Raw genomic sequence first — 19,220 nt, forward strand, 5'->3', positions numbered from 1 at the left:
CCCCCTGAGCAAAGCCATCTGGGGGTTCAGCCAGTCCTAGAGACTGGTCAGTTTGCCCTGGGCACTGGGTAGGTGTGGAACTTGAAGGGGCAGGGAGATCAGTGCCTGAGAGGGCAAGGTGTTCTTCTCCTGGTGACTTGCACTACCAGGGAGCATCTGGTACCAAGACCTTCCCCGGTTGAATCCTCTCCGCCCCTAGGTTGTTCCCAAATGTAATGAGCCCTTCCAAAAAACAAAACAAAACAAAAAACCACTATGCATCTTAATAAATAAGATAATGAAGTAAACGTTTCCCAGGGAGCCTGGCTCTCAGCAAGCACTCAATAAATGGTAACGATTTCTATATATCCAGTGCCCACAAGCAGCTTACATGCCACTCTTCTCTCCCCCACCCTAAGTCAACTGTGGCCACAGAGGCATAATTTGGATGCTGTTGTTAGGAACAGCCTTGGTAGCTTCATTAACCAATTGAGTTCAGCTTTCCTAAGAAAAGCCCTGTTCCTATTGAAGCCTTCTCCAAGCCCTTCCCCAACACCCAGAATGAAACAGGCTGACCGCCCCCAAGAAAGGTACCCTGCCAGAACCCAGCACACCCAGAACCCAGCACACTCTCTGATCCTTTCGGTCATATGTGCTGTTGGAGGACACACCTCCTGTAGCTTTACTGAACTCCAGTCCCCTTGTCTTCCAACTCTCTTTTCCTGCACCATGAGCCAGACCATTGGTGACCTCGTGAGGGGTGGAAATCAACATAGACTCCTGACAGGAGAATTCAGACCTGCAGCATCTGGTTAAATGCAGGAAACAGAGCTTTGCTCACAGGTGGTCCTAACCCAGAACTGAGGAACCACGTGATGCTGGAATTTGGCCCAGTGAAGCCAGCTTTGGCATTTGGGCTTTGTACCCGACTCCCCAGGCACCACCACCTAAATCAGGTGAAAACTCCTTCAGCACTTTTTTATTTTCACATCCCCTGGGATCTTGCTGAGCACACAGGGAGGCTTAGGTAGAAGTCACTTTGTCTCTCCATGTTGCCTTCTGTTCAAAGATACTTTAAGAGTCATGTTCTGGAATGACCTGTTTCGTACCTATCCAAAAGCAGACTTTGCAAAGTCAGGTGACACAAAGGGTCAGATCCATCTAACCTCATCAAGGCCCTGGTTTCTAAGGGACCTGTCCATGGAGGTTAGTGATAACAAACTCAGCAAAGAGCAGAGGCTGAGAGAAAAATTCAAGTAAGGAAAAAATCCTACTGCTGATTCAGAAAAATTCATGAGTTTGAAATTTTCTGGAAACATCACATCTTACTATAACTCATTCTCCTTTTCTCTGCAGACTTCAAGGAAATAGAACTGAAACAAAGAAACCAAAGCCTTCTCCAGAAAAATTGTGAAGGGTCAAAAAAGGGTCCTTAATTAAATACAGGAAATCAAGGCTGGAGAGAAGCTGTGGCCAATCTGACCATATTTGACATGTACCTAAGAAAGTTCGAAGAGTCAGAATTAATTCTATCCAAGTCTAAAGCAGAACCAGGATTAAACTAAATAAAGGTCCCCAGCAATTAAAGACATCAATTTATGCCTGTGTCTGTATTTCTTTGAATCTAACTCCAACTATATAGCCTATTTTGAATTGATTTTTTTTGGTATTTTATTAAAATAATAAATTATTTGTTCTTAGTTATTTTAATAAAAAGCTCTATTTAAATTTACTTAAAGGATACCAATGCCACGAGAAATGAATGTTGTAATTACTATTGCCTTTGGTGACACAAGCAATTCAAATGTGGCTGGCTCCTCGGTGGAAGTTCATTTCAACTATGGGCAAGAAGCTTCAAAGGAAATGTGTTTGTAGCACATTTGCAATGTGAACCTATCAAGTTCTTTTAACCATCATAATGCTTGATCAATACTTGTGAACAAACCATATCCTGGGAGAAATAAGTTTTAAAAGCCGGAAAATACAATGTCCCGAAAATGAATAAATAACAATGAGAGAGGGACCAAACTTGGCACTTCTCTGTACTTTAGGTAAAAATGGCTGTAAGCAGCTCAGCTTCCACTTGTTTAGGTGGGAAGGATGAGAGGAATGTTTCCCCTACACCCTTCATACACACAGAAAGCACAGTTGAGTTCAGTTCTGAAATGTGATGGGTGAAAGCCTTCAGGGTAGTGTAAACTCAGATTCCTTGGAGGTTCAAAGAGCACAAGGGTGATCCTTGGGTTCTGAGATATCCTGGGGCAATTTCTTTGGTTCAAAGCTGTAGGAAAGGAACCCCAACAAAGAGATGACAAACTACTCTATGTCAGAAACCCTTGTTTCTCCCAAAAAATCCATGTGCTCACCTGCATTTCCAGCACTGTTCCATTAGTTGGTAGCTGGTAGGAAAGGTGACAGATGTTGCTTCTGGGCATGTAAGAGCTGCCACTCCACATGCCAACTCTCTCTCTTCTCCTGCCTCAGGGGCCACAGAGGCCACATGTTGAGATGTCAAGGCAGAGTATGGAGTAGATCTCCTCCACCAGCCTGACCAGCACACGTGTGAGCACACAGCAAGCCCAGGAGGTGTGGAGCCTCTCTCTGATCCTTCAGTTCAGCCTGATCCAGCACATACACCCCTCACTCCTGTGTCAGTGCAGCTGCCACACCGGAAGGGAGCAGAACCTCTACTCATGTGTTGCCTGAAGGGAGTACTCCTCTGGGTACCATTTTCCTCATGTGAAATTTAGAGGTGGATAAATTAATCATTCTGGTCTGCATTCTCCAGTTTTGTATTTTGGGGTTCTGTAGGGTTTTTTTGGGGGGGGTCCTCAGGATTGAACTCAGGGGTACTTGACCACTGAGTCGCATCCCCAGCCCTATTTTGTATTTTATTTAGAGACAGGGTCTCACTGAGCTGCTTAGCGCCTCGCCTTTGCTGAGGCTGCCTTTAAACTTGTGATGCTCCTGCCTCAGCCCACAGAGCTGCTGAGATTACAAGCATGAGCCACCCTGCCCAGCCAGTTTTGTGTTTTTGAAATTTTCAGTCTAATACTAACTGAAAAGTTACTAGTCGCCATTACTAAGGTCTATCTATTCCTAATTATCTATTTATCTTTCTATCCACCCATCTACCTACTCACCGATGCATACATGTATTCATCTATCCTCTCTTCTTCCTACCTTCCCTTCCTTCCTTCTATCCATTCTCTTATCCTCCTATCCATCCATCCATCCATCCATCCATCTGTCCATCTATCCTCCCATCCATCTATCCATTTTACTCTGTTTCATTATAAAGGGAACAGGGACAGCTGAAGTAGATTTTTGGGAATCAGCAACTTGCCTTCCCTTCCCTGAGTGTCCTGGACAGGATCCCAAGGATCCCTTACAGTGATGATTAATTTTATATGCCAAATTGACTAGGCCACAGGGCCAAGATAATTGGCCAATCATTATTCTAGATGTTTCTATGAGGGGGTTTTGAATGAGATTCACATATAAGTTGGTGGGCTTTGAGTAAGCAGAATACCCTTCATAATGTGGGTGGGCCTCATCCAATTAATTGAAGGCCTGAATAGAACAAAAAAATCTGGTCTTCTCCAAGTAAGAAAGAATGCTCCAGCACACTGCCTTCAGACTGCATCTGAAACATATGCCCTTCTGGGTCTCCAGGTTACGCCAGCCTGCCCTGCAGATTTTGAACTTGTCAGTTTGCATAATCACCCAAGCCAATTCCTTATAATAAATGTCTTTACACACACACACACACACACAGACACACACACACACACACACACACAACTGTTTCTGTTTCTCCAGAGAATCCTAACTACTACACTTATCTAGGGAAATATAGAGTGGATCCCTGAGACTGAGAGTAGAGAGGGGTTGGGGGCATTTCAAAGGGAGTAGGGGCCCAGGTCCACGTGCTGCCCGACTTGATTCACTTTCTGCAACACTATCTCCACTGGCACACACACACACACAGCAACTTGCCTGAGTGTGTGTGTGTGTGTGTGTGTGTGTGTGTGTGTGTGCCAGCAATGTCTAGCAATCAGTGTTTGGGATTTGGGGCTTTAGGGCAAAGCTCCCTTGAGCCAGTTTGCCCTGGGTGAGCGAGCTCAGTCCTCCCTCAAGGTGGAGACTGTTCCTGACTGGAGTGCTGCCAAGAGAGGGCGTGGCACGGGGGGGGGGGGGGACAGGAATCTGGAGACTCTTCCCCAGTCCAACCTCCTGGATCCTCACCAAGAAAATGGGGAAAAACCACACCTACCTCTCCTGCTGGGCTGTGTTGCTGCGAAGACAATATCCAATATTCAACTGCTAATTGACTTTTCCTTGGTTTTTGCAGTGCTGGGGATGGAACCCAGGGTCTTGTGCATGCTAGGCAAGTGCTCTACCATGGAGCAGCACCCCCACCCCTGCTAGTTTGAGAACAATATATGTGAAAGTGCTTGGTGAATGGAAAAGTGCTATGCAAATATGGGGTGCTGTTACCCAACATTCATTCATTTCACAAGCACACTTTCTGCCAAGAACTGTGCTAGGGGGTGGAAAGCCAGGAGATAAGATGCAATCTGTTCTCAGGGAGTTCTTGGTCTAGTGGGCGAGACAGACAAATAAATGAAGGATTCGAATAGGGTGTGGCAAATGCTACCATAGAGGCTCATCCAGAAGAAGGGGGAGCCCCAGAGGATTGAGGAGGGCTTCCTGCAAGAGGTGACATCTCTGAAGGATGAGCTGCATTTAGCCAGATGAAGAAAGAGCACAGAGACCTGCAGGTGCAACGGCGAGAGGAGTGAGCAAGTTTTGCACACTTGGAGGGAGCTGCGGTCACCAAATTCTGGGGTGGAGAAAGAGTAGTGGGCAAGGGCACAGTCAAGGCCAGAGAGAACAGTTGTGCGGAAGGAAGCAGGTGGAACCTGCCCTGTCAACCCATCAGTGGCTCTCCCTCCCTGCTGACACTGCCTAGGACCAAGAAACTGCCGGCCTTGCCTCTGGCCCGGGCATGCCAGGCAGAATCCCATGGAAACGTCTCCTCTCTCCAGAAACACAACAGATGTAGGTACACAACAGAATGCTGAGACACACTTGTGTGCAGAAATGTGGGATTCCAGGCTGAATTTTCTACAGAAATAGGAAAGAGCACTCATGCCACGTGCTCACAAACATACACTAAAATTCAAGATGTGGCTCAGAATTTGCCAACACAGAATTAGCGATCATAGCGCCTATACCTCAGGACTGTGCCCCGACTTGCCCAGAGTCACCCAATACCCTCTGGGCCAGTCCGCTCTCCCTGTGCCGACCCCAGCACTCCCGACGCCCCTCTCCAGATGGTTCTGCCCTGATTCCTTTTCACAGGAACGCTCAGCTTGGATAGAAGAAGCAGCAATTGAGCTGCGCTTTGTACCCCCCTTCCCCTGCCCCCGCTCTCCAGTTCTTTTCTTTTCTGAAGAATACTTAGCAGTAAAGGCTAATTTATGAAGTCCCTAAAGATTTGAACTTTCTGCAGAATTGGCTACAGCTGCCAGTGGGTTAGAGTCTAATTGGAGTAGAGCAGAAGCCGTGAGCTGTACTGGGGAGGGGAGGGAGGAGAAAAGCCACAGCCCCGAGGCCACAGGCCATACCAGGCCAGCATCTCGAATAGCCCTCCTCCCCCACAGAGAACTGAGAGAAGATACCAGGGTGTGGCAGGGAGGGAGGTGTGACACAGGGGACTAGATCTAGAAGGGAGGAAGGCTGAAGGGTCAGGGGCTCTGGGGTTGCAGGGACCTCCTGTCATTGCTAACGTCCTAGCCAAATCTAGAAACTACCCAAGTGCTGCACTCCATCCACCCTTCCTGCCTCCCAAGATGGCAAGATCAAATCCAGTTTAACTCTACTCCTTGGATTTTCTGGTGTCACTGGCCAAGGACTGTCCTTAGTGCCTAACATGCCCATTCCCTCCCTGGCAGGCATTACATGAGGGCCTAGCTGAATTCTATAAGGACAAATACACATATATAAGAGGCACCAGGCATGTTAGCACATGCCTGTAATCCCAGGAACTTGGGAGGCTGAGGCAGAAGGATTGCAAGTTCAAGGCCAGTCTCAGCAACCTAGTGAAGCCCCGTTTCAAAATAAAGAATAAAAAGGGCTGGGGATGTAGCACAATAGTAAAATACTCTTGGGTTCAATCTACAGTACCAACAAATAAAAATAAGAAGCTTAGATAATGGAAGAGACCCTCCAATCCCCACCCCACTCCCTTTTCTTAGAGCACTTACTTTAGAGAACTTATACTGGAAGCACTTTCTCTGTCTCTTTGAAATGTATGTACAGCTTTTTAAAAATTCAGTAAGTCCTTGCCAGCTTCCACCCAGGGACCTGGGGAGTCTCCCTTTGAATGCAATCATTGAAGGATATATCCATCTCCTAGTTTTAGGGAGCAGGGAAGGAGCCTAATTATGGCTCCAAGTTGTAGAGCTACCTCTTGTCATAAAGAGATGAGAAGTTTCTTTTTATTTTGGATGAAGGCAAACTAGCAGGGGTGGGGGTGCTGCTCCATGGTAGAGCACTTGCCTAGCATGCACAAGACCCTGGGTTCCATCCCCAGCACTGGGAAAACCAAGGAAAAGTCAATTAGCAGTTGAATCTGGCCAGTTGGATCTGGGATAAACTCTGTGCAACAAATGGTGCCAGCAGGTCCCCCTACCTGAGGACCTTAGCTACGTTAAAGGATGAGTCTTCTTTCTGTCTTTGAAGTCTCTTAGTGGATTTCTCAGGATGCACATTGCATTGACTTGATTTAATAATAAAGCCGTTTTCTTTTTCCTCTCCCTTTGTGGGAGGTCTTTGGGGTTGGACAAAGATTTTGCTTCAGCCATTTCTACCCTCTCCCACAGAGAGGACAAGGATGACCTGTCCAAGGTCTGCAGGAGGCCAGAGGTGGGGGAGGGAGGGAGAGTACTAAGGGGAGGGCAGCAGTCCCCCCACCAAGGTCACCCCCTGCTGGATAAGGAGCCTGGGTGTCACTGGGATGAAGCAGCTCAATCCATCCCAGACCTGCTATGCAGCAGCTGTTGGCCACTGCAGCCCCAGCTGGTGACACCCCAGCCTGCCTTCCTCCCACGGCTCTCACCCTGACCTCGCCTGCTCCTCCTTCTGCATCAATTGTTCACCTTCTTTTGTTTCCCCTTGGGGACTCCTTGCCTGCTCTGCATATAGAGCCTGTGTCATCCACCCACTGTGGAGGTTTGTGGATTCCATTTTCTGTCCCCTAAGTTCCCTTTGTCCACACAGTGAACCTCATTCATCTGAACCCCATTTGTGACACTTTCAAAAATCACTCTTCTAGGCAAAGACTTTGCTTTTTCCCTATGAAGAAAGATTCTGTCAAGTAAATTTGTCAACAAATTGAATTGACTGATTTTTTTTTTTTTTTTTTTGGTTGTGCTGGGGATTAAACCCAGGGCCTTGTGCTTGACAACCAAGCACTCTACCAACTGAGCTGTATCCCCAGCCCAAATTGGCTGATTCTTTTTGAGTAGTTAGCATCTCCACATGCTGGGTTGGTGAATGAGGATTGTTGTTTCTCTCCTCCTTCCTCATCCTGCTGCTCAAGGTGAATCCACAGAGGCCAGGCCCACCATGCCCCGCGCTCCGCTCTGCTTGGGCCAGGGCTGGCTGACTGCCTAGGGGGCAGGCTTGCAGATGCAATTTGATTTAAGGCTCTGGACTTTAATTTTCAACACTGATACTCTTAGAATCACCCGGGGAGCTTTAAAAAGGCTACATGCTGATGTGCAGTTCCCCCATCCAGAGTCCCCACCTTCTCTGATGCACAGGGGTGGCAGGGCTGCATCTGTCTTCAAAACCCCCAGCAGTTCTAAGGCATTGAAGGTGAGAGCCTCTGTCACCTCTGTCAGGGGCTCCCTGTGAATTCAGGGTCCTCCAAGTGGGGGCTGCAATGTCAAGGCTGCTGTACCCAGCCTTCTCATTATAGTACTTGGTGATCTTTAAAAAAAAAAAAAAATCATCCATTCTGATTTTATTGGGCTGGGCTGAGACCTGGACACCGGGAGCCTGTAAAGCAAGACTGTGTGAGGTTCACTGGGATGTGGAAGAGCCCTGACTACCCAGGATTCAAATTGGACCTGGGTAAATTTGAACAGGTTAATTGACCTCTCTGAGCCTCTGCATTCTCATTTACAATACTGGAATGGTTTTACCCACCTTGAAGGGTTGAGTGCAGTTGGCATCTCCTACCAGAACAGCCTGGTTAAAAATGTGCAAATTAGCCATCAGTAATTAACTATGTTACCAACAAAAATTCAGTTCTTAATAATGAAAAGGGGTCATGGAATCAATGATGCCAGAGCTGGCCTGTCCTCCATGCTTCTCTGACAAGTACCCTCACTGCAGCTCTTTCCCTCGTCTCACAAATTCCTGTTTTGGAAGGCTGGCTCCTTTGAATCAAATCGTAGTTAATTAAACCCTCCCTGAAACTCACTAGGGGAACTCTGGGCATAGATTTAAAGTTCTGCATGCTAGACCTGATTGTAAAGAAATGAGTTCTTTTCCGTTAGAAATAATCACACTTGTGTTGTGGTACGAAGCAACTAAGCTTAATGCAGTATGAAGAAACTGCATCTCAATGTCAGATCACACAGATTCAAGGTCATTTGTGAGCATTTGACCGATATCTTTCACCTCTTCCAGGCTCTGGGTGCTCAACTAAACTTCAGATCATGATGCCAAAAGATGGGTGGGTGGCAATGGCTTTGTGGCCACAGCTCAAGCCTGCGACCAATCTCAGCAGGCAGAAGGATGCAGTTTCCCAGCAGTGAGAGGAGAGGGATTCATGAAAAGAACATCCTTTTCCCAAGTGGGCCTTCCCATCACACTTTCTGCACCTGCTGTTGGTGCAGCACTCTGCCACAAGGTAAAGATAAGACAGATAGGGATTCCTCCCCACCTGCCTGCCCTCAAGGACTGGGGCTGGGAAGTTTGGGTAAGTGTGTGACTCTAACATGCACTAGAGATGCAGATGTCCATCTGGGGGTCAGGAAGGCTTACTAGAGAAAGTAGCATGTTTCCCTGTGCATGGAGAAAGAATTTGGGTAATGGGACATGAAATGCCCTTCCAATATCAAGGATGCCGAGGAAGCAGGCAGGAGGCAGTTCCTGGAGAACTTGGATTAATTTTAGGATATTCCTAAAAGCTAAGTTACAGCTGAGAGTTGTGCATATGATAAGGCCTTTGGTAGACATTGCTCACATGTCTATCAAAAAATGCTCCAGTGTACACTTTACCAGGTAGTTAGATGCCCACAGCCTTGATTTGCAAATGTGAAAGTGGGAGGAGCAAGCACTGCTGAGTTGGAGCATTTACCGGTCCTGGGCTGAAGTGGGCTGTGGAGATGAAGCACACATTCCTGCTGTTGGGAAGCCCAATCTGCTGGGATAGACAGTCCATAGCCCAGAGGTGTGGGCAGCCCCAGGGCTCCCCTGAAAGTTACAAGCAAGGTTTTTAGCAGGACAATCTGTTCTTTCTCTCTCTCTCTGAGAACTCATTCACCCCCATGGAATTATTCACAAGTTTCCACCTGGTCTCTTTAAATTCCCTGAGTCTCCAAAGAGCAACTAAATGTCCTGGCTGTACATTGGTGACTGCGCCGTCTGTCATGTTCTTGTCCCAGCCACTTTTTTTTTTAGAATTGGAGAAATTTTCAGGGTGTGTGGTGACCTGCCCAGTCCCTAGCTCCCAGCAAGTGGCTTAGGCCTACTTTGGCAGGCCCTAGGGGGGAAAGCCATTCCTGGGAGTCCCATGGGGACCCCTTGTAGTGAACATTCAAAGCCTTAAAACATGTGATAAGCTGTTGATGAGCTTTAGAGACGATCCTTAGGAAATGAGCATGAATATTTGCAGGAAATAAGCATGAATAATCTACAAGATTGTGCATCAGAGCTTTGAGAGGAAAGCAGAAGATCATGGAGAATGATCTAAATTCTCAACCCTAGGGATTGGTTAAATAATATATGGCATATTCATACGATGCAGGCGTTACGAGTTACATCGGGGAAGAATATTTAGTGACATGAAAAGAAACTTGAGACAACTGCAACGTAATATGTACTCTATGATCCTATTTCTGGTAGGAAAAAAATATGTATACAGAGAGATAAGGAGATGAGAGAAAAGGTGTGAATCGAAACATAAAAGATTCATGATTTTAGGGTAGAGGAATTACAAGAAATTTGAATGATCTTCTCTGGATGTTTTCTACAAGAAAAGTTCATTGCTCATCTGTCAGAGTAAAAGATACTTTATTTTTCACAGCAACACCTCCCAGGCACAGGACAATGATTCCCACCTAAGACATGAATAGGTAAGGACTCGGGGTGGGGGCCACATGCCAGCAGCAAGCCTCCTCCAGGAGAGAGCAGCTCCTGGCTGCTGGGACAGGCTGGTCACCCTCCTCCTCAGGGTGCCACGCAGCAACCCCAGTCCTTATGTAACTGCACTGCAGGAGAGATGCCCTTGGCAGCCCCAGCTCTGGGCAGACGGATCTTCCAACTCCTCAGCTCCATTACAGACCATAATGGGACAAACCAGAATTCAGGCCCGATGGTTGCATAAAAGCAGGAAGGATGATTTTTTTTCCCCTGGCTGCTGCGTTCCACTCAGCTGAGCAGGCACATTGGAATTCCTTCCCTGCTGACTTCTCAGCCTGTGCAAAACAGGCCCTGTCTCGTGCTTCCAAAGCTCCCACTCTGATGAATAATTAACACTTGCACAGAGTTTTACTTGTAACAACCCAAATGGGGTGCTACTGTAATGCTCCTGTTACCAGTGAGGAGATAGAGGCAGAGCTCAGGCAGCACACCCAATGTCACCTGCTAACCAACAGCAGAGCCAGGATTCGACCCAGGCAGTGCAGCCCTGCAGCCTGCCCTTAGAGACATCATGCCATGCAGCCCCTCTCTGGCTGACAATTTCCATTACAGTCAGGTTACCATGGTGATTTCAAGTTTGACCTGAAAGACTGTGAATTTGTCCAGGGTACGAATTATGTCCTTCACATTTATGGGACCACACAGGACCTTCCCAGGGACTTGAACCCTGGGTACCCACAGTCCATCTTCTTTATTGCTCCAATAGCAGGGGAAGTAAGTGAATCCTGTTGTAAAGGAGCTACTAGAAAGAAGCTCTTCTGCAGGTGATGTTGAGACTGGGGAAGCCTCTGGATGTGTTAGGTCAGCTTTCTGGAGGGCTCAGGGCTTCTTGATGCTTCTCCAGAGCATCTTTCCAAATGTCTATTGAGCCCTGGTTCCTGGATCCAGCTCTACAAAGGATCCAACAGGCAAGGGAGACCAGGTGGGAGAAAGAGCATGCGGCAAGAGGGGGAGGCTGCTACAGTTGACTTCTTGGCTGTTATTCTTCCCTTGGAGCTTCCAGGCTGGATTCCAACCCAGGATGGGAGAGGCTGTTACCAAGTCTGGGTAAATCAGTGCAGACATATAAACAGGGGTTATCTCAGCGTGGTGGAACTAGAGATGACTTTGTTCGTGGCTTTGCTTCTCTGCCTTTTCTAATTTTCTGCAATGAAAATGATTATTTGGGCAAATTAATTAAAGGAAGGAAAAAGTCACAATTCTTGGGCTGTCTTTGCAGGACTTTTTTTCCAACCTGGGTAGCCCACTAAGCTCCAAGGTGCCCTCTATTGCATGCACCTTCCTCAGAGCCCCACTTGATCTCCACACCAGCAAATTCCCATCCCCATTCTCTTCTTTACTTCCCTCTACTGCAGACTAACTGCTCAGAACCTTGCAGATTACAGAGTGTTCCATGGGTCCAAGTCTGCTGGCCCTGACCACCCTGTTTTAAGAGGAACCATCTTTCTTGTTTTTACAGAAGATTCCTGGAAACCATACTTCATCCTTGGTAAGGCACCTGGACTTCAGCCCCATTAACTGCAGAACATCTGCAATCAGAAGTTCTAAACAACCATGTTCCCAACAAACATCTTTGTCTTTCCTTTTCCTGTCCCCTCCACATTTAGCCACCCCCTTAACTCTCTGTCTTACCAGCAGCACTAGCATTGAGTTCTCGGGGGAAAGTTAATGGCAGTATGACTGGGCTTTCCTCTGCAGCTGATCATTCAGCTGTCAGGACGGATGCTTTCTTCAAAATGCATTTTTCAAAAGGCATTTAGAGTCTGTTTTCTCTTGCTATAACTAAACACAGAGACTGGGTAATTTATACAGAATAAAGGTTTATTCAGCCAATGGTTCTGGCAGCTGAGGATCTGCATCTGATGAGGGCCTTTTGACTGGTAGGGACAGTGCAGAGTTCCAGGGTAGTGCAGGGCAGCAAATGTCAGAAAGTCACTTACAAGTGATGGAGTCAAACTGGCTTTTGTAACAATGTGTTCTCAAGACAATGAATTAACCCAGTAATCTGCTGATCAACTCATGAATAGACGGAGCCATTCGTGAGGGCAGAGACTTCATGATCTAATCATCTCTTGACTGTCCACCAGATCCCATCCTCCCAATGGGGATTAAGTTTTGGCTTTAATTTTGGTGGGGGCATTCAGCCGTGACAGGATCTCTTTTTCCTCTGTCTCCCCTCTGCCCCTCTAAAAACTGCTTGGCCCACAGCTGAGGCCAGGACTATATTCCCCTTGTTTTTGCACCTCTAGGATCTGGCATAGTACCAGCACATAGAGTACTCTTGATGTATGCTTCTTGGTTCAGTGAATGAATATTAAACAAATGGGTGGAGAAATTATTCTTTATAATTTATCATCTTGATTTTAGTTTTACCCCTGGCAAAGTATTTGATACTTCTCTCCAGTTGACTCTTCCAAAATGGTGACCTGACCTTTGCTCTTTTCGGCTTGACAACTCAGCCTGCAGTGCTGATGCTTTCTGTTGGCTTGGGTTTTTTTCTGAGTGTGGTGGGCATCTTCTTCTGTGACTGATTATGGTCAGGGGCCCACTCTGTTCATGCCTTCCTGCTATTGAGTGGTCTCCTGTCACGGTAACCCTGGACTTGATCATGACTCATCTTGGTCAATGGGAAATTGCAGACATAATGGTGGCAGAGACTTAAAAACTGCTTACACGTTGGGATTTTTTTTTTTTTTTTTTTTTTTTTTTTTTTGCTGATCTTTGGAACCCAATACCTGTCACCATGGAAACAAACCCAGGCTAGCCCAGTTACCCTCATCATCTCAGCTGACTGCCAGCCAACCACCAGACATATGAATAAGGCCATATTGCTGACCTATAAAATTATGAGCTAAATAAATGATCACTGCCTCAAGATTTGGGGCTAGTTGGTGATATAGCTCATGATTCTTCAAGACTGTGTTTGCTGCCTGGAGAAAGATGCTATGCAGACCAACTTCTAAAACTTCCCAGGTCCAGTTTTGGACATCCTGATATGGGTATAAAAAACATTTATTAAAAATTTCAGTTTATTTTGTATTATTTTGTTTAAGAAGGCTCATAGTAGGGGTGGGGGAAGGGTGGGGAAGGAGACAAGAAAAAAGACCAGAGGAAAGGGGAGAAGGCATCACAACATTACATAACCAGCACAGATCCCTCTTGGGGAACTCCCCCAGAGCCCAGCCAGGAGAGCAGCCAGCCTGAAGCACCAGCCTTGTCCAAGGGTCCACCTGGTTCCCTCCCCTTCTTGTTCCCTTACAAATGCACAAATACCCCACAGCAAGACTGGCCAGGACCAGGGAGTGGACTGGAACTGTTGTGTCCTAAAGATGAGGCACTGGCTGTCTCGTTTTCCCAATGCCCACCAACCCTAGCAGTTAATCAACCTGTGGAACTAATGCACAGCCAACCTGACTGACATGCCCAGAGGTCAACCCCCAGCCCCTGCCTCCTCAGCTAGCCCTGAACCCTGGGCACCAAGTGAACTAACTCAGCCCAAGGGAGAAGTGAGCAAAGTCTTGTGCTTGGGGAGCTTTGTTTTCATCACTGAGCCCTTAGAAAGGGGGATCTCTGGAATCCTCGTCCATCCTTGTCTGCCAAGAAGGCCTATTGGAATCTCATAGCCTGCACCAGAATCAGTCAAGTAAAGCAAAATGAAGTGAAAGTCAGTTTTTTAGATTGTTGATTAAATACAATGGATCCTTTGTTAATGAACAAAGCCTTCAGGCAGAACTGGAGAAAACTGAGAAACAGGAGACCCAGGAGTGGTGAGTGCTCACCAAGAGGGGTGTGGCCTTCTGGAGGCCAGCTGACTCCTGACGGGCTGTCTGTCCATCTGGACAGCTGGCTGGCCTGGCTCCCTGGCCCCGTGCTACCTGTCAAGTGGCAGCCTTTATCATGACTGTCAGAAGCTCATTAACACAAAGTTCCTGTCGTATTTTGCTGGGTGTTTATTTTATAGATTTTTATTGAGGACTTACTATGTGCCAGGCGCTACTAAAAGCTAAAAATACAAACATTCACTCAAAGCTTCATTCAGTAGTTTATAGAGCCCATGAAGGCCCTGCACTGGGACCAGACAGGCATGGTTCTCACCCTTGGGGAACTCACGTTCTTATGAATGAGCTAAAAAAGGAAATAAATTAGATCCTGGAACAGAAAAATGGATATTAGGAAAACACTGAAGGATCCTAAATAAAGTATGGACTCCACTTAATAATAATGTACCAATATTGGCTCATTAATTGGGACAAATGTACCATACTAATGGGAGATGCTAATCAGAGAAACTGGGGCAGGTATATGAGAACTCTCTATGCTATCTGTATATACTATCTTAATAACTTTTCTTATACAGATAGTATACTTATCTGTATACTATCTTTATAACTTTTCTTAAAGTTTAAAATATTCTAAAAATAAACATTTTTTTAAAAAGATAACAGGGTGTTGTGGTGTACACCTGTAGTCCCAGACACTTTGGAGGCTAAGGGGGTAGGATCACTTGAACCCAGGAGTTTGAGATTGGCCTGGGCAACATGGCAAGTCCCTGTATTTTTTTAATTTCTGTTTTTAGTTGTAGATGGACATATCTTTATTTTTATTTGTTTATTTTTACATGGTGCTGGGGATTGAATCCAGGGCCTCATGCGTGTGAGGCAAGTACTCTACCACTGTGCTACAATCCCAGCCCACAAGTCCTCATCTTTAAAAAACAAACAAAAAGAAGAAGAAGAAGAAGAAGAAGAAGAAGAAGAAGAAGAAGAAGAAGAAGAAGAAGAGAAGAAGAAAACAGGATAAATTAGTAATTATAATTGATTGGTCAATTATAGCCTTTACTTGGTGTTATGTAGAATAAACGGAGTACTCTAATAGCTGATAACAGGGAGAACATCTGTCATTAGCAGACAGAACTCAGACCATTCCTGCATCGTGCACCTGACAGATGTCTATGGAGCACCTGCTTTGCATCAGGTACCATGTCAAACTGGTAATAGTAAGATGAATGAGATATGGTCTTTGCTCTTGAGGAGCTGTCCCCTAATAGGCTACATAGATACCAAAAGAGCCAATCCTGCAGAAACACACACACACACACACACACACACACACACATCTTAATTTTGGAAAATCCAGACCCACTATTTGACTGAATTATCTAGCTACTTTTTAGTCCTGTTGGTAAGCCAGTGTAGACCCCACCTTGGTGTGGGTCAAATGGTATATTTCTTACATAAGCTGCTGTTTGAGGTTACCTAAATTAAAATCTTCACCTGCCTTTCTTCTACTTTTATAGGTAATCACCTGTCACTCCACAAAGCCTGGGGATCTCTGAGGTGACCTTCAGACTCTGGTGCACCTTATGGCTGATGCCCATAACTCTCCATTGTTATTGGCTCAGAAGGGCAGAAGTCACTTCCACTGAGAATGGTGGCAGCTAGGAATATTTTTTGGTATCTGGATAAGCAAAATATTATGTGAAATGAAGTCAGGCTTGGTGAGAAAAGTGTAGACTCTGACCAAGCTCTACCCCTAACTGTTGGTGCCATCCCTTGACCACTTGGAATCTCAGGGTCACATAGGTAACATCAAAATAAGATGTGGGTAGATCAAATGAGATCATGATAAGTGCTTTGAAAAATAAAAAGAATTATTCAAATTCAAAGTGCTGAATTACTTTTGTAAAATTTGTGAAGGTTGTCAGCAAAAAGAATTTCAAAGTTTTGCTGCTTAATATTTTAAGTCAAGTTGATCAGAAGTGCCATAATACATCAGAGTTGAGTAGAACAAGCACATTTTTTTTGTATTCAATGATAGATAACAGAGACCAGGCACAGTGGGGACTTGAAAGTCTGATATAATTCTGTCAGTTGGAAGTCAAGAGGTAGATCTGGGTGAGACTCTCTGAAAACTTCTTTGGGACTTCCAATAAAACACGAGGGCAGGAGGGGCATGACATCCCTCTATCCACTCTCTCCTGTGAAAATGTCCCCTTTTCCCCTTTTCCTATCTTTTTGGGAGGGTACAGAGATTGAACTCAGGGGCACTCAACCATTGAGCCACATACCCAGCCCTATTTTGTATATTATTTATAGACAGGGTCTCACTGAGTTGCTTAGCGCCTCACTTTTGCAGAGGCTGGCTTTGAACTTGCCATCCTCCTGTCTCAGCCTTCCAACCTCTGGGATCAAATGCGTGTGCCACTGCACCTAGTTTCCTATCCCTTTTGATAAAATAATGCTGGCTAGTCTGAGCAACATATTTGAAGTCTTTCTAGCATGATCACAAGAACCAGTAACTGAGGGTGGCTGCCTCAGCTCTGAGCTGGCCCTTGCTCCATAACACCCAAGAGCCATGTCTCTCACTCTAACAAATGCGGGGAACCCCTCTCCACTGTCACTGGTTCATAACTGCATCACTTCCTGACAGGTGTTAAGGGATCACCCATTACACATCAGGCATTGTAAGACCAGGACCTCCCTTGATCCACCTCAGCCTCAGGAGAAGAATTCTGGTCTAAATCAGCCATGACGATCATGCCAATGATAGACTGCTCTACAAGGGGGTATATGTCCCAGTTCTGGCCAATGAGAAATCAGGAAAAGTCTGACTTTCCTGCCCTGACTTAAAGAACTTCAAGAAGAGAAAACTTACTGCCTCTGCCTTGCCTTTTCTACTGGTGTGAGGACATGAGGCTGCAAGGGTAGCATCCCTCTTGCAATTGTGAGGCCACAAATGCAAGGACACAAGGGAAACAAGATCAGAAGGAGGAAGATTCTTGATGATGCCACTGTGCTATATACCCACCCACCTCCTGACTCCTGGGGAGAAGAGATAACCAAATGCTGTTAATGCTTAAACCACTGTTACTTGCAGACAATTGCATATGCAAATTGGGGCAATCACTAAGGAATGTAACTTGGCAATATATTTCTATTTTGAATGTGTGTACCTTTTGACTAGATAATTCTACTTATCAGAATTTCTCCCACAGATATACTCACATAATGTTGTAATTAATATATTTAAATATACTTACTTGAGCACTGTGTATGTAACAATATGGTTAAATAGATTATGTTGCATCCCTAAAATGGAATAATACTGACTTCAAAAAGGTAGGCACAGGTCTATGAATACTGGTAAGAAATTATATTCTAGATACATTATGGGAAAGAAGTAAGATTAATAATGGTTGAAGCTGGATGATGGGCACGCGGAGATTTGTTATGCCATTTTTCTTATAAATGTATTATGGAGATTTGAAAATTTCCAATATAAAAAAAACAACTAAAGATAAGGGGCAGAAACAGTAGTAGGAATAGAATAGAATGACATCATTTGTGTAGTTTTTTTTTTTTTAAAGCAAATACATATATACAACTGGGTGAGAGAGATTTTGTAGTTCATTATCTACAGCTTACTTTTCTGTATGTTTAAACTTTTCATTTAAAAATATGTTTGAAAAATGAAATACTTGTAGTAAGCACTGGGCTATGAACTGGGAAGACAGCAGTGAACTAGGAAGACCCCCCACTTCATGGAACAATCTTTGGGGAACTTGTTTCTATTAGGGAGTCTCAAATGCAATAGGACTGTTGCCTCCAGGACCTGTGGGATCCTGTCTCTCCTGTACCCTGCACATCATTGCATATGCAAATTGCACATAATCACTACCCTACCAATGGCCTTGAATTTAGAGGAATTCCCAAACAGTGGTACACTAACTAACTTATGTCAAAAATTAGCTGTGTGGTGGGTGAAGCCTTGAGGTTCAGTTCAGCAAAATTTTCTGGGTACTCAGTGTGTGAATGGCATTGTAAAGGTGCCAGGACTTCAGAAGTGATGATCAATTCCTGTCCTCCACTTATGACCAAGCAGAGGAGATGGAAAGGGAACCCAGCCGGCCAGGGGGAAGGGAGTGGGCAGGAAAAAAAAAAAAAAAAAACCAGGACAGGCCTCTTCAATGATGGAGAGAAAGCCCAGCCATAAGGGGAGATTCTGCAGGGAAAAGGGATGGAGAAGCAATCAGGTGATACAGAGGCTGGTGCAAACAAAAGTCTGGAGGAGCCACCCATGTTGGATGTGTGGTCCCTAGTTAGGGGTTGACAAACTTCTTCTTTGAAGGTTTCAAATGGCAAACATTTTAGGTTTCAGAAAACCAAAAGGCAAAATCCAGGATATTTTTCTCTCTTACAGAAGAGAAAAAAAAGCTCCACAATTTTTGTTGGCAATTTTTGAAACAATTTCCTAATGTCAGAACTACTATTCTTCCCCCCACAGACCACCACCAACCATTCCTAGCTCAAGTGCTGTAGGCGTGATCGCGTGGTCATTCACATCTTCCCATCTACCGTGATCAGGGGTTCTTAGCCGGATGGTTTGCTCTCAGCGCTCTCTGCTGTGGAAACAGCATGGGCCTGGTCCGTTTGTTTGCACCTGAGTCCCTGGCTCATCTCTACTCCTTACCAGATGAGAGTTTTAAAGGACGTCACTAACCTCTCTGGACCTGGTTCCTCACCCTGAAGCCCTAGGACGACACCAGTCTACTCACAGGCTGCTGTGAGGAAAACATGGCCACGTTTGGAGCACCCTTCTTGGTAATCAGGAATACTTCTCTGAGGATGGAGGCTCTTGGTGCGTTCAGAGCATCCCCAAGACCTCAGTGTCTGAGCTATTCGGAGCATGGAACTACTACGTGTAGTCTTGGAAGCAGACTCCTCATGCCTACAGGACGTGAGGTTCCCGGGATGCCAACTGAATCCAACCAGACCTGCGCCAAGGAACCGGGTTCTGTG

This window comes from Callospermophilus lateralis, chromosome 1 (assembly GCF_048772815.1).
Source record: "Callospermophilus lateralis isolate mCalLat2 chromosome 1, mCalLat2.hap1, whole genome shotgun sequence".
NCBI classification, from domain to species: Eukaryota; Metazoa; Chordata; class Mammalia; order Rodentia; family Sciuridae; genus Callospermophilus; species Callospermophilus lateralis.